Here is a 12,266-nt window from a genome sequence, read left to right on the forward strand (position 1 = left end):
AAAAAATGAACGTACATTTATAGACCTTAGTCTGCTTAACACCAAAAGATGTATAGCTTCCCACTGAGCACAGACACGTCCAAACGACGTCATTACAACGTCTTTGTCGAACGTTCAGAAGACGTCCACTGAGTAGCCAGAATGAAAGTTTTTATGACGTCTTTTTTAGACGTCTTTTTGACGTTCAATGTTGACGTCCAAGTGACATAAAAAGTCAACGTTCAAAAGACGTCCAATGAAGAGTCAGCTTGAACGTCTTTTTTAGACGTCTTTTTGACGTTCACTGTTGACGTCCAACTGACATAAAAAGTGAACGTTCAGAAGACGTCCACTGAGGAGCCAGAATGAAAGTTTTTATGACGTCTTTTTTAGACGTCTTTTTGACGTTCAATGTTGACGTCCAACTGACATAAAAAGTGAACGTTCAGAAGACGTCCGCTGAGGAGCCAGAATGAAAGTTTTTATGACGTCTTTTTTAGACGTCTTTTTGACGTTCAATGTTGACGTCCAAGTGACATAAAAGGTGAACGTTCAAAAGACGTCCAATGAAGAGTCAGCTTGAACGTCTTTTTTTAGACGTCTTTTTGACGTTCACTGTTGACGTCCAACTGACATAAAAAGTGAACGTTCAGAAGACGTCCGCTGAAGAGCCAGAATGAAAGTTTTTATGACGTCTTTTTTTAGACGTCTTTTTGACGTTCACTGTTGACGTCCAACTGACATAAAAAGTGAACGTTCAGAAGACGTCCGCTGAAGAGCCAGAATGAAAGTTTTTGACGTCTTTTTTAAACGTCTTTTTAGCGTTCACTATTGACGTACATAGTGAACGTTCATTAGACATCTCTTTTAAATGTTGATTTTTGATGTCCAAGTAACATCTTTACAATATTGTAAATGAAAGTTTTCACAACGTCATTTCAACGTCACTTACAGACGTCTAAAGAACATTCATACAAAATTTTAAGATGCACAAACGAAATTAGCTTTACTATTAGCTTTATTAAACCATGTTTTGGTCATCAAACAGGCTTTTGTTCCAAGGTTGGATGACAACATGGTATTCAATAAAACTCATTCTAGTCATAGTAAAAGCAGTGTGCAGAACTACTGCTTTAAAATTGTAAATAATAAATTAATACCTATCCCTTTGATGCACCTGTCTAAAACATGCAAATACTTTTTAGTAGCCTTATATTTTTGCAATTGGAAATAAGTGACATCTGATTATTGATTAAAAAAAAAGCAAAAATAGTTTGAAATGACAATTTTTTTCCATCTTTAATGAGGTTTTCAGCAAATTATGAACAGGCTGATAAATAAAACAACTCTAATGGTTACACTGAACTGCCAAGTGAACAAAAAACAAATTACTCCAGACCAAGATTGGGGGTGGGTGGTTGGAAAGGGGGAGAGAGACATAAAGTCCCCTAAACTAGAAATAAACACACGCGCCTTACAGTACTCATGTAAAATTCCTCATTATTTCCACCCCTGTATGCCCTCCACGGCACGTTTAAGATGTTCTGCTGCATGACGCTTGATTGTAGCCTCTGTAGCTTCTTTATCCCATTTTATGACTGCAGCTGCAAGAGTTGAACAAAAACAAAAAATCCATAAGTAACATTGCAAGTTAACATACAATATTTTTATACCGGCTCATTGTTTACAAGCGTGGAGGAGGATTGTTCAAATTTATTGTATGTTGAATGACATATTTATGGATTTTTGTCAGTTTATTTAAAATGGTTTGTATTAGTCTTCGCAAGTTCACTTTGTAAACAACGGGGCGGTACTTCTGCCTACGTCCAGCATGAAACTGCATTGATTTGGACTTCAACAATTTGGTTACCGTTGAAGTCCATTGTGTGGAGAAAAATCCTGGAATGTTTTCCTCAAAAACTTAATTTCTTTTCCTCTGAAGAAAGAAAGACATGAATATCTTGGATGGCATTGGGGTGAGTAAATTATCAGGAAATTTTCATTTTGAGGTGAACTAATCCTTGAAGTGGCAATACTACAGTGACCAATGGTGACTGGTGTGGTATATGGCAGCAAACAAATGACTGAAAATGGGTTCTGTAAACTCGCGTCGCTGTATGTTAGGAAGGTGTAAGACTGCAATAGACAGTGGCCTTGGGTGACAAGATATTTAAGATAGCAATCATGAATTGAGAGAGACTGCATATAATAAAATTTCTCAAGCACAGCCCAAATGTAATGCTTTTGGATACTATAACTTCCATTTTAGCAAATACTAGATTACTTGTAGATGAGTTTAGAAAGAGGTAATCCAGTGAAGTATCCAGCTCCAGCGTTATCAGTTCTGCTGTCAGTACTGGAGAAATTGAGAAAATGCACTTACTATTTATTAATGAAATATAGATGTTATCTTGCAAATTCCATCTTTGCCAGCCGTTTCTATACGAGATAATATTAAATCATCTGTCTATGATGCATTTTTGATATTTGCAATGCAGAAGAGAGTTGTTGTAAAATGCAGTCTCTACTGTTGCATTGCGGTTACTTGTTTGATAATAAAAAAGAGCTATTTAAGTAAGGGATAATGTAAAGCAAGGCGGATGTTATAGCGAATACAACCCCGCAGGCTGATGCGGAGGGGTCTTGAATCTGCCTGAAGTGGTTGTATTCGCTATAACAACCGCCTCGCTCTACATTATCCCGCTTATTACATGGCTACCCACCAAATAAATTAATAATTTGACATAAAAAATTGATTTAAAAAGGAGTTTATTCATTTAAAAAGGATTGTATTGCTTCTGCTAAAGAAAATACTCCGTTACGTCTCTACGGTTAGAATCCTGCGTCTATAGCAAACCTGTTTTTCATGGCAACGGTGTGTTATACTTAGCAGATGTGTTATCAAGAAATAACACACCGCTTTCTACATTAGAGTTCAACCAAGCCATGTAATAATGGACAATAATTTCGAGCAAGGGACGCTGTTTCCAACTTCAAGGTGGCTTATGTGTGTGCGCACCGAAACCGACCACAACTAGACAAGGAAATTATATTTTAGGCTTTGTGTGCGCATTTAACCATCAAATACACAACAAAATATGTCAAAATGACCGGATTGGAGAGTATTCACTTAAACAGTTCATATCTTAAATTGGTGTAAATAGTTTGGAGAAAAGGGGAGATTGGTATTATTTGATCTGCATTCAGTCTAATAAACCTTCTGATGATGGCATCATTAATGTGAATCAAACAAAAGGCAAAGAGAAAATACTCACAGCCCTTGAATGATTAACTTTGTCTTGATGAATTGTCTTAATGCTTACCCTCACTTTTGTCTATCTGAGTGCTTTTAATTTATTAAAATAGAACAATGTAAAAAAAAAAGTAAAAAAAAAAGAAATTAGTTCATTGTGTTTTTAAACTTTATGCATGTAGCATGTGCTTTTCAATTTGCAATTTTTTTAAAAGTTTGTTCAGTAGGTTACCAGTTTAAAAAGTACAATTGGGTATCATTTTATTATAATAATACTAACATAATTTGTGTACCTTTACCTTTCAAAAGTTTTAGTCGTCTCCAGAGGCAGTTTCTGCTTCTTCACCTTCCCCTTCATATTGAATTTTGCCATCAGCCAGTTGGTAAAGAGCCTGAAGAAACAAATTCACCATTTAGAAATTACATGTGTGTGGTAATCTACAGGAACTGTAGCATGGGTGAGAGTGCCAAGAGTGAATTAAAGAAATGGGGGCATGGGACACTGTTGTTTTCTGGAATCGATTAAACAAACCTCTTAGAAGTGACCATTTGCTCTGAGAAAGACCTCCCAGAGTATCTTGAGATTGGCCTTTGAACATTTTCAGAATCTGAAAGACAAAATTTGTCAAATATTACTTTATTGTTCGTAATAGTGGATATAGCTCTTGTAGCAAGTTGTGTGCCCATATAACTCGAGCAACCCCAGTGCAGAGCTCCTGCCTCTGTTGTACTGAGCGGACAGTGTAAAGATATCTAGGCTATATACTTCTGGCAAGGGCTGCACGATTTGGGGAAAATGTCATTGTCATTGGAATTATTGAGGTCAATATTGTGATTGAGATATGCAATCACGATATAATAAACAAATGGTTTCATGAGTCAACTTGCTTGGTTCTCAAGGAAAATGCACACACAGATTATTGATGATAATGCTGAAATGTGTATTTCTCGACTCAAACTAGCAACAACAACTTAATTATTGATAATACCTATAATGATCAATAAGCCATTGATGACTGGATAAAAACTCTTAAAACTTAATTGTAGCTAAGAAGACACACCTAAGAAGACTGCTGACAAGAAATGTATACACACACACAGACACAGTATATTGCTTTTAATTTATTTAGCATATAGTTAACAAAATAATACTAATATAAATGAAAGTCAAAAGCCCACAGTCATACCTGGAAACAAATCCTGTTCAAATAGGATATATGGGCCATTCTACAGAATTGGTTTAAAGTTAAACAAATTTTTATGCAAGCAAATTTTATAATATCCAATGTAAACATTTCTAGTAATTGTGCAGTTAATCATCATATTGTATTTTCAGACAGGTTTGGAATATTTATCCTCTCCCCAAAATTGTGACTAATGAAACACAATAATATGAAAGTCAACAACAATTACAATTTTAACTATTCCAAGTGTAATTTTTCCTTTGTAAAAAGCATAAATTTTATCATACGTATTTCAAAGTTAAGGATTCATTAGTATTGTCTAAAAACATTCATATTTCGTCTCAAGCATATATATTTTATGATACATTAATATAGGGCGTATACATTTTAATTTGCAGTGTAATAGCATACGTTTAAAACATTGCATTTTATTTAAACAACATATTTCATGAACATATTTCAGCAGATTTTTACTCATCTCAGTATTGCAATATAGTTAAGGAAAAGCTAAACTATAATAGCGTTACGTTCATGTAAAAATAGCATGTTGTAATTGTAGTAAACGAGCATCTGAGCCGTTCATTCACGCATACAAACGCGATTCATATTAGAACAAAGATATTTACGTTTGAATAGCGCGCGCTTTCAGCGGGTGATTAGCAGATAATGAGTTGCCATGAGAACGACTAACGTCTCTCTTTTTATATAGATTACATAAACAGAAAATTCTCTTTCGTTTTGAATTAGATAATTAAAAAGTAAACACTTAAATTATTATAAAGATTACTCTTGACAGTGTGTATTTGCTGAGTTTTGCTTACGTTTAGAGACCTGCTCCAGAAAAAAAAGTTCATGTAGAAGGAGAGGCAGAAAGCACACAAAAGCATAATGTTTTGTTTCGATTGTAAGTGGACACATAAAAAAGACATTTTACAGTTTATTTTTCCATATTTCAAGTCTGTATGACCATAAATGACGGAGTATTTTAAGTCTATTTTGCTGCTATGTGAAAAAAACAAACAAAAAAAAACAGCAGAACGCGCGGGCGCATTTGTCGACTTTTCGGTTAATGTGCCCGCGCAAATTGCCGCAGTTTTAAGAAGTTTTTCAAGGTATTAGGGGGCATGTGTGACTTCCAATTCATCTGATATCATCTCTCAACTGAATAACATATTAAATTAATTTTTTTTTAATGTTTACTTACCTGTTTTAGGGTTTTAGTCCAATTAAGGCAGTGTCTCTCTCCACGTGTCAGCAGCCTCTTTCATCGGCAGGATACTTTTCCTGGTGACTTTGCAGTGTGACGTGCGATTCTTCTTCTTTGATTTTTTAACGGCGGTCGCAAACTGTTTTAGTGCATTACCGCCACCCTCAGGTTATAAATGATCTCTGGCTTACATGCTATGTCATTATACGAAATAAATAAATAAAACAAATGATTTTATCCAGCTTGGTAGCTCTTAGAAACTAAAAATAAATATTACATTATTTTATGGCCTGATGATTTATTTAATATTTCTTTTAAAATCCCTCCCATGCCCTAAATTTTCCTCTTCACTATGCTATCATATTTATTACACATCATAACAATCCTCTGCTGATCAGGTACATTGCAATTATTACATAAACCAGTATCATGCTTCCCTATTAGATGCAGAGTTTTGTTTGGTCTAGTGTGCCCTAACTGTAACCTTGCAATGATTTCCCCCTTCGTACCCCAACTTAAGGGTTTATAAACATAGTTCCCCTCCCTTGTTTCCTCTATTCTATTGTTCCTGCCACATTCTCATAACTTCTTTCTTTATTATCGATTTAGCTTCTGATTTTCCTTCTTTGCTGTATATTGAAATATTTTGTGCTAGGGTTAGGGTAACCCTAACCCTAACCCTAACCCTAACCCTAATCTCACACATACGTATTTGCTATATTTGTTCATCAGTACAGGATTCTGTGTCCTCCAATGACATCAGGACATTTTGTGATGAGATATATGTGCTAAATCAACATTGAATTAGGAGTCTTTACAAAAACAAAAATACACATATGATCCCACTCCAACATTTTTTATATAAATCTGTAACATTTTAGGCCCTTTGTGGGCTCAACCCTATTTGGAAGATCCAGAGAATCATGAAGCGTGCTCTGCACCACTTGATAGTGGGTTGTAATTCTACTGAATTGCTTTTAATGCTGGAAATGTGCATGCACTGTGCAAGTTTGAGCACACATTCACATCCAAAATTTCACAGTTTCTATTACTTAATCCATATATCAAATAAATAATTGATTCATTTTAGAATGATTGCATAATATCAACTTATTATGCAATATCATTTGCCATTTTCATAATAATGTGATTATTTAAAAATTTTTATTTACCAGTATTTCGTATGACTATTTGTCAAAAAACTTTTTGCATTTCACAATGACACATTTCAGATTGGTTCAGATACTGAAATAGTCTTCTGTCCAAAAGGAGTCCTGGCTTTCTTGCACATCCATACATATCCACAGTAAGGGTCCCTATTCAGATGTTCGATATTAAACCAAATTTGCACTTCCACAGATGTCCAAAGGGTTCCCTAGTCAGATGTTCAGATTTTGAACCAGTTTTGCATGTCCACAGACATCCAAAAGAGTCCCTAGTCAGACGTTCAGATATTAAACCAGTTTTGCACGTCCATAGACGTCCAAAAAAGTCCCTAGTCAGACGTTCAGATATTGAATCTGTTTTGCACGTCCACAGACGTCCAAAAGAGTCCCTAGTCAGATGTTCAGATTTTGAACCAGTTTTGCACGTCCACAGACGTCAAAAAGAGTCCCTAGTCAGACGTTCAGATATTAAACCAGTTTTGCACGTCCACAGACGTCAAAAAGAGTCCCTAGTCAGACGTTCAGATATTAAACCAGTTTTGCACGTCCATAGACGTAAAAAAGAGTCCCTAGTCAGACGTTCAGATATTAAACCAGTTTTGCACGTCCATAGACGTAAAAAAGAGTCCCTAGTCAGACGTTCAGATTTTGAACCAGTTTTGCACGTCCACAGACGTCAAAAAGAGTCCCTAGTCAGACGTTCAGATATTAAACCAGTTTTGCACGTCCACAGACGTCAAAAAGAGTCCCTAGTCAGACGTTCAGATATTAAACCAGTTTTGCACGTCCATAGACGTAAAAAAGAGTCCCTAGTCAGACGTTCAGATATTAAACCAGTTTTGCACGTCCACAGACGTCAAAAAGAGTCCCTAGTCAGACGTTCAGATATTAAACCAGTTTTGCACGTCCATAGACGTAAAAAAGAGTCCCTAGTCAGACGTTCAGATTTTGAACCTGTTTTGCACGTCCACAGACGTCAAAAAGAGTCCCTAGTCAGACGTTCAGATATTAAACCAATTTTGCACGTCCATAGACGTAAAAAAGAGTCCCTAGTCAGACGTTTAAATATTGAACCTGTTTTGCACGTCCACAGACGTAAAAAAGAGTCCCTAGTCAGACGTTTAAATATTGAACCTGTTTTGCACGTCCACAGACGTCCAAAAGAGTCCCTAGTCAGACGTTCAGATTTTGAACCAGTTTTGCACGTCCACAGACGTCAAAAAGAGTCCCCAGTCAGACGTTCAGATTTTGAACCAGTTTTGCACGTCCACAGACGTCAAAAAGAGTCCCCAGTCAGACGTTTAAATTTCGAACCTGTTTTGCACGTCCAAAGACGTCGAAAAAAGTCCCTATTCAGACGTTCAGATATTTAACCAGTTTTGCACGTCCACAGACGTCCATAGGGGGTCCTAGTTAGACGTTCAGATTTTGAACCAGTTTTGCACGTCCACAGACGTCCATAGGGGGTCCTAGTCAGACGTTCAGATATTGAACAAGTTTTGCACGTCCACAGACGTCAAAAAGAGTCCCTTGGCAGACGTTCAGATTTTTAACCAGTTTTGCACGTCCACAGACGTCCATAGGGGGTCCTAGTTAGACGTTCAGATTTTGAACCTGTTTTGCACGTCCACAGACGTCCAAAAGAGTCCCTAGTCAGACGTTCAGATTTTGAACCAGTTTTGCACGTCCACAGACGTCCATAGGGTGTCCTAGTCAGACGTTCAGATATTGAACAAGTTTTGCACGTCCACAGACGTCAAAAAGAGTCCCTTGGCAGACGTTCAGATTTTTAACCAGTTTTGCACGTCCACAGACGTCCATAGGGGGTCCTAGTTAGACGTTCAGATTTTGAACCTGTTTTGCACGTCCACAGACGTCAAAAAGAGTCCCTAGTCAGACGTTCAGATATTGAACCAGTTTTGCACGTCCACAGACGTCCATAGGGGGTCCTAGTCAGACGTTCAGATTTTGAACCAGTTTTGCACGTCCACAGACGTCAAAAAAAGTCCCTATTCAGACGTTCAGATATTGAACCAGTTTTGGACGTCCACAGATGTCCATAGGGGGTCCTAGTCAGACGTTCAGATTTTGAACCAGTTTTGCACGTCCACAGACGTCAAAAAAAGTCCCTATTCAGACGTTCAGACATTTAACCAGTTTTGCACGTCCACAGACGTCCATAGGGGGTCCTAGTTAGACGTTCAGATTTTGAACCTGTTTTGCACGTCCACAGACGTCAAAAAGAGTCCCTAGTCAGACGTTCAGATTTTGAACCTGTTTTGCACGTCCACAGACGTCCATAGGGGGTCCTAGTCAGACGTTCAGATTTCGAACCTGTTTTGCACGTCCACAGACGTCAAAAAGAGTCCCTAGTCAGACGTTCAGATTTTGAACCTGTTTTGCACGTCCATAGACGTCCATAGGGGGTCCTAGTCAGACGTTCAAATTTTTAACCTGTTTTGCACGTCCACAGGACGTACAAAAGTGGTTCTGAACTGACAGACGTTATACAGACATGATCTGAACGTCTATCTGACGTCGCGTGTTTGCTGGGTTTATTTTGGAAAAAAACATGTAGACCAAGAGGCACTTTATGGTTACGGCAGATGCTGTCTGCTCTGCCACTAGAGAGGATTACATATGTGCTAAAAGGCAAACAGGGACTTTTTGAGAATATCTGGAATACTTTTATTGATTATGTAAAAGATTTGGATTTAACAGATGACAATGACTGAGATGTGTGGACACTGCAGTTCACTTCCGTACAACAATTTGTACCACCTGATTTGTATAATTCATGTATTTTATTTTAGATTATTATTTTAAAGATAAAGGATAAATATTTATAGAATGTTTTTCTGATTTGCATTGTGGTTGTTTGTCTTGTGTTTGTGTATGCATAAAACTTAATAAATATATTCTGGCAAAAAAAAAATGTCCGAGGAGCCAGGAGTTGTGTGTCAGTAATTTGGTTTTTGTCTGAGCCAGAATGAGCCAGTCGTCGAGATAGTTCAGCACGCGCACTCCCCATTGTCTCAGGGGAGAGAGCGCCATGTCCATGCACTTCGTAAAAGTACGGGGTGCTAAAGACAGGCCGAACAGTAGGACCGTGTATTGATAAGCCTGCCCCTCGAAAGCGAATCTCAAGAATGGCCTGTGATGGGGCGCTATCTGTATATGAAAATAGGCGTCTTTCAGATCCACCGTGAAAAACCAATCCCCCGGGCGAACTTGCGTGAGGATTTGTTTGATAGCTAACATTCTGAATGGCCGTCTCATGAGGGCACTGTTCTGCTGTCTGAGGTCTAAAATAGGCCTGGTGCCGCTGTCCTTTTTTGGTACAAGGAAGTAGTGACTGTAAAACCCCGATCTGCTTCTCGTGGGGGAAACTTTCTCTATGGCCCCTTTTGCTAGCATGTTTAGCAGTTCAGTGCGAAGCACGTTAGCCACGTCGCTTCTCACCAAAGTCTTGATGACTGCCTGAAAGCGCGGGGGTCTGCGAGCAAATTGGAGTGAGTAGCCTCGCTTTATAGTGTCAATTCGACACTTTGGTGATGGCTTGTCAGGCCTCGACCCGTGTGGCTAGGGGTTGAATGAAATCTGGGGATGGGCCGCCTAGCATAGGGGGACCTATTATCCGTGTTTTGTGTTTTGTGCACATACTCATGATGTGGCTGGCTTGCCAGGCCTCGGCCCAATTGAATAGCGATAGAGTGACAACTGGGGATGGGCCGCCTAGTGAAGGGGGACCGGTTACCCGGGTGTTGCGTGTTTAAAACATACTATTTTTGTGCTTTATTTGGGTCGCTGTAAAAACAGTGTTTGTTTGTAGGGGCGCGTGCAGCGCAATGGACCCATTGTCTACAATAGAAAAATCTCCAGCCGCCTGAACTAAACAAGGAGCTGGAAGATTTAAGCAAGCTCTTTTCGAGGGTGGTGGGGCTGAGAAACCCGAGGCACTGGCTTTGCTAGCTGAGGAGGCGGCGTTCTCTCGGGGCGGCTCGAGGCTGAGCTGGAGCGTTTAGGCAGGAAGTGCCGCATAGCTTGTGACGACTTCTGTGCTTCGGTGAAGCGCTCTGAGAATCCCTTAACAGCTGGGCCGAAGAGACCGCTGCTGGAGACTGGTGCGTCGAGAAACGCCGTCCTGTCCTCTTCTTTGATGTCCGTGAGGTTTAACCAAAGATGGCGCTCGAGCACGATCAGGTTAGCCATACCGCTGTTGATAGCCTGAGCAGTGGACTTTGTAGTGCGCAGTGATAAGTCAGTGGAGCTGCGTAGGTCTTTAAACAACTCACGATCCGGGCCAGACTCGTCCGTAGCCTGGACAAGCTTAGCCTGGAAAACTTGCAGGACCGCCATGGTGTGCAGGGCCGAAGCAGCCTGGCCGGAAGCGGAATAGGCGCGTCCATCGAGGGCTGAAGTGTTTCGGCAGGGTTTGGATGGGTGAACTGCTTTAATTCTCTATCCAGCAGCAGTGGGCGGGCAGAGATGGGCGGTGACTGCCTCTTTGAGAGGAGGCAGCTTCTCGTATCCCTATTCCGCAGCACCGTCTACAGAGGAGAGCGTTGCAAAAGTGGAAGAGCTCGTGCACGCCATGAGTTTGTGAGCTCTTCTTGTACCTCATGGAAAAAGGGTGCTGGTTTGTGACGGGGGGCCTGCTGGTGTCCTGGCAGAAACCATCCATCCAATCGGCTCTTAACAGGTTCCTCGAGCTCGAGTGAGGATACGAAGCATTTCGAGTCCGAATTAGTTCTGGCGACACTAGTGCTCGACTGGGAAAGGAGGGCGGGGTCAGCCGAGCCCGACCACTCGTCTTCGGACGCCGCAATGGAGAGCCTGTCGTCGTGCACTTCCTCGTCCGATCCGCAGAAGGAGACGCTCAGACGCTCAGGTCAGCCTGAGTGAACAGGACCGGCAAGGGTGATTGTGATGGAGAAAGGGAAGCACGCGGGGACGAGGCCGGCGTGGGTTCGTTTATCTCCATGTGCTCGGGCTGCCGTTGGCTGCGGCGCATCTTCTTCCGCGGCCCGAAGAGGGCTAGCCACGTCCGCAGCTTGGAGATGGGCATGCTCTCGCAGAGAGAGCAGCTTCCGGCACAGAGTGCAGCTTCAGCGTGCGTGAGTCCACGGTATCCGCACGAGGTGCAGAGAGAACGGGGCATTTGCTACAATGCTCGTATCCTCCCGAAAGTTCTCTTTTAGACTGTGTGTTGCAACGGCGAACACGCAGTTTTTGCAGTGAAAAGGATATAGCATTTGATCGCCGGATGGCCACAGGAAAACGTCAACAGAAAAGGAGCGGCTTCTAGCAGAGTGAAGAAGGTGCTGTCCGCTGTGAAAAGGCTCGTTCTAGCTGAGAAGGTTTGTTTTGGCGGCGAAGGCTTGGTAAGAGACAGTGACGTGAAGGTCGCTGAAGGAGATAAAATCTGTTTTATGGCAAAATAGATGGGCTTTTATAGCTATAAGCCACGCCCATTC

General features: G+C 40.6%; 1 long non-coding RNA gene across 1 annotated transcript; it reads right to left on the bottom strand.

The window, feature by feature from the left end:
• Positions 1-1,259: 1,259 nt before the first annotated feature.
• Positions 1,260-5,981, bottom strand: LOC311298342. The gene is made up of 4 exons (XR_014628939.1): positions 5,621-5,981; positions 3,765-3,840; positions 3,532-3,624; positions 1,260-1,583 (listed from the first exon to the last, which is right to left on the bottom strand). It is a non-coding gene; the product is annotated as an uncharacterized lncRNA (long non-coding RNA).
• Between the last annotated feature and the right edge of the window lie 6,285 nt (positions 5,982-12,266).

Source organism: Rutilus rutilus (genome assembly GCF_951802725.1).
Source record: "Rutilus rutilus genome assembly, chromosome: 10".
Taxonomy (NCBI): domain Eukaryota; kingdom Metazoa; phylum Chordata; class Actinopteri; order Cypriniformes; family Leuciscidae; genus Rutilus; species Rutilus rutilus.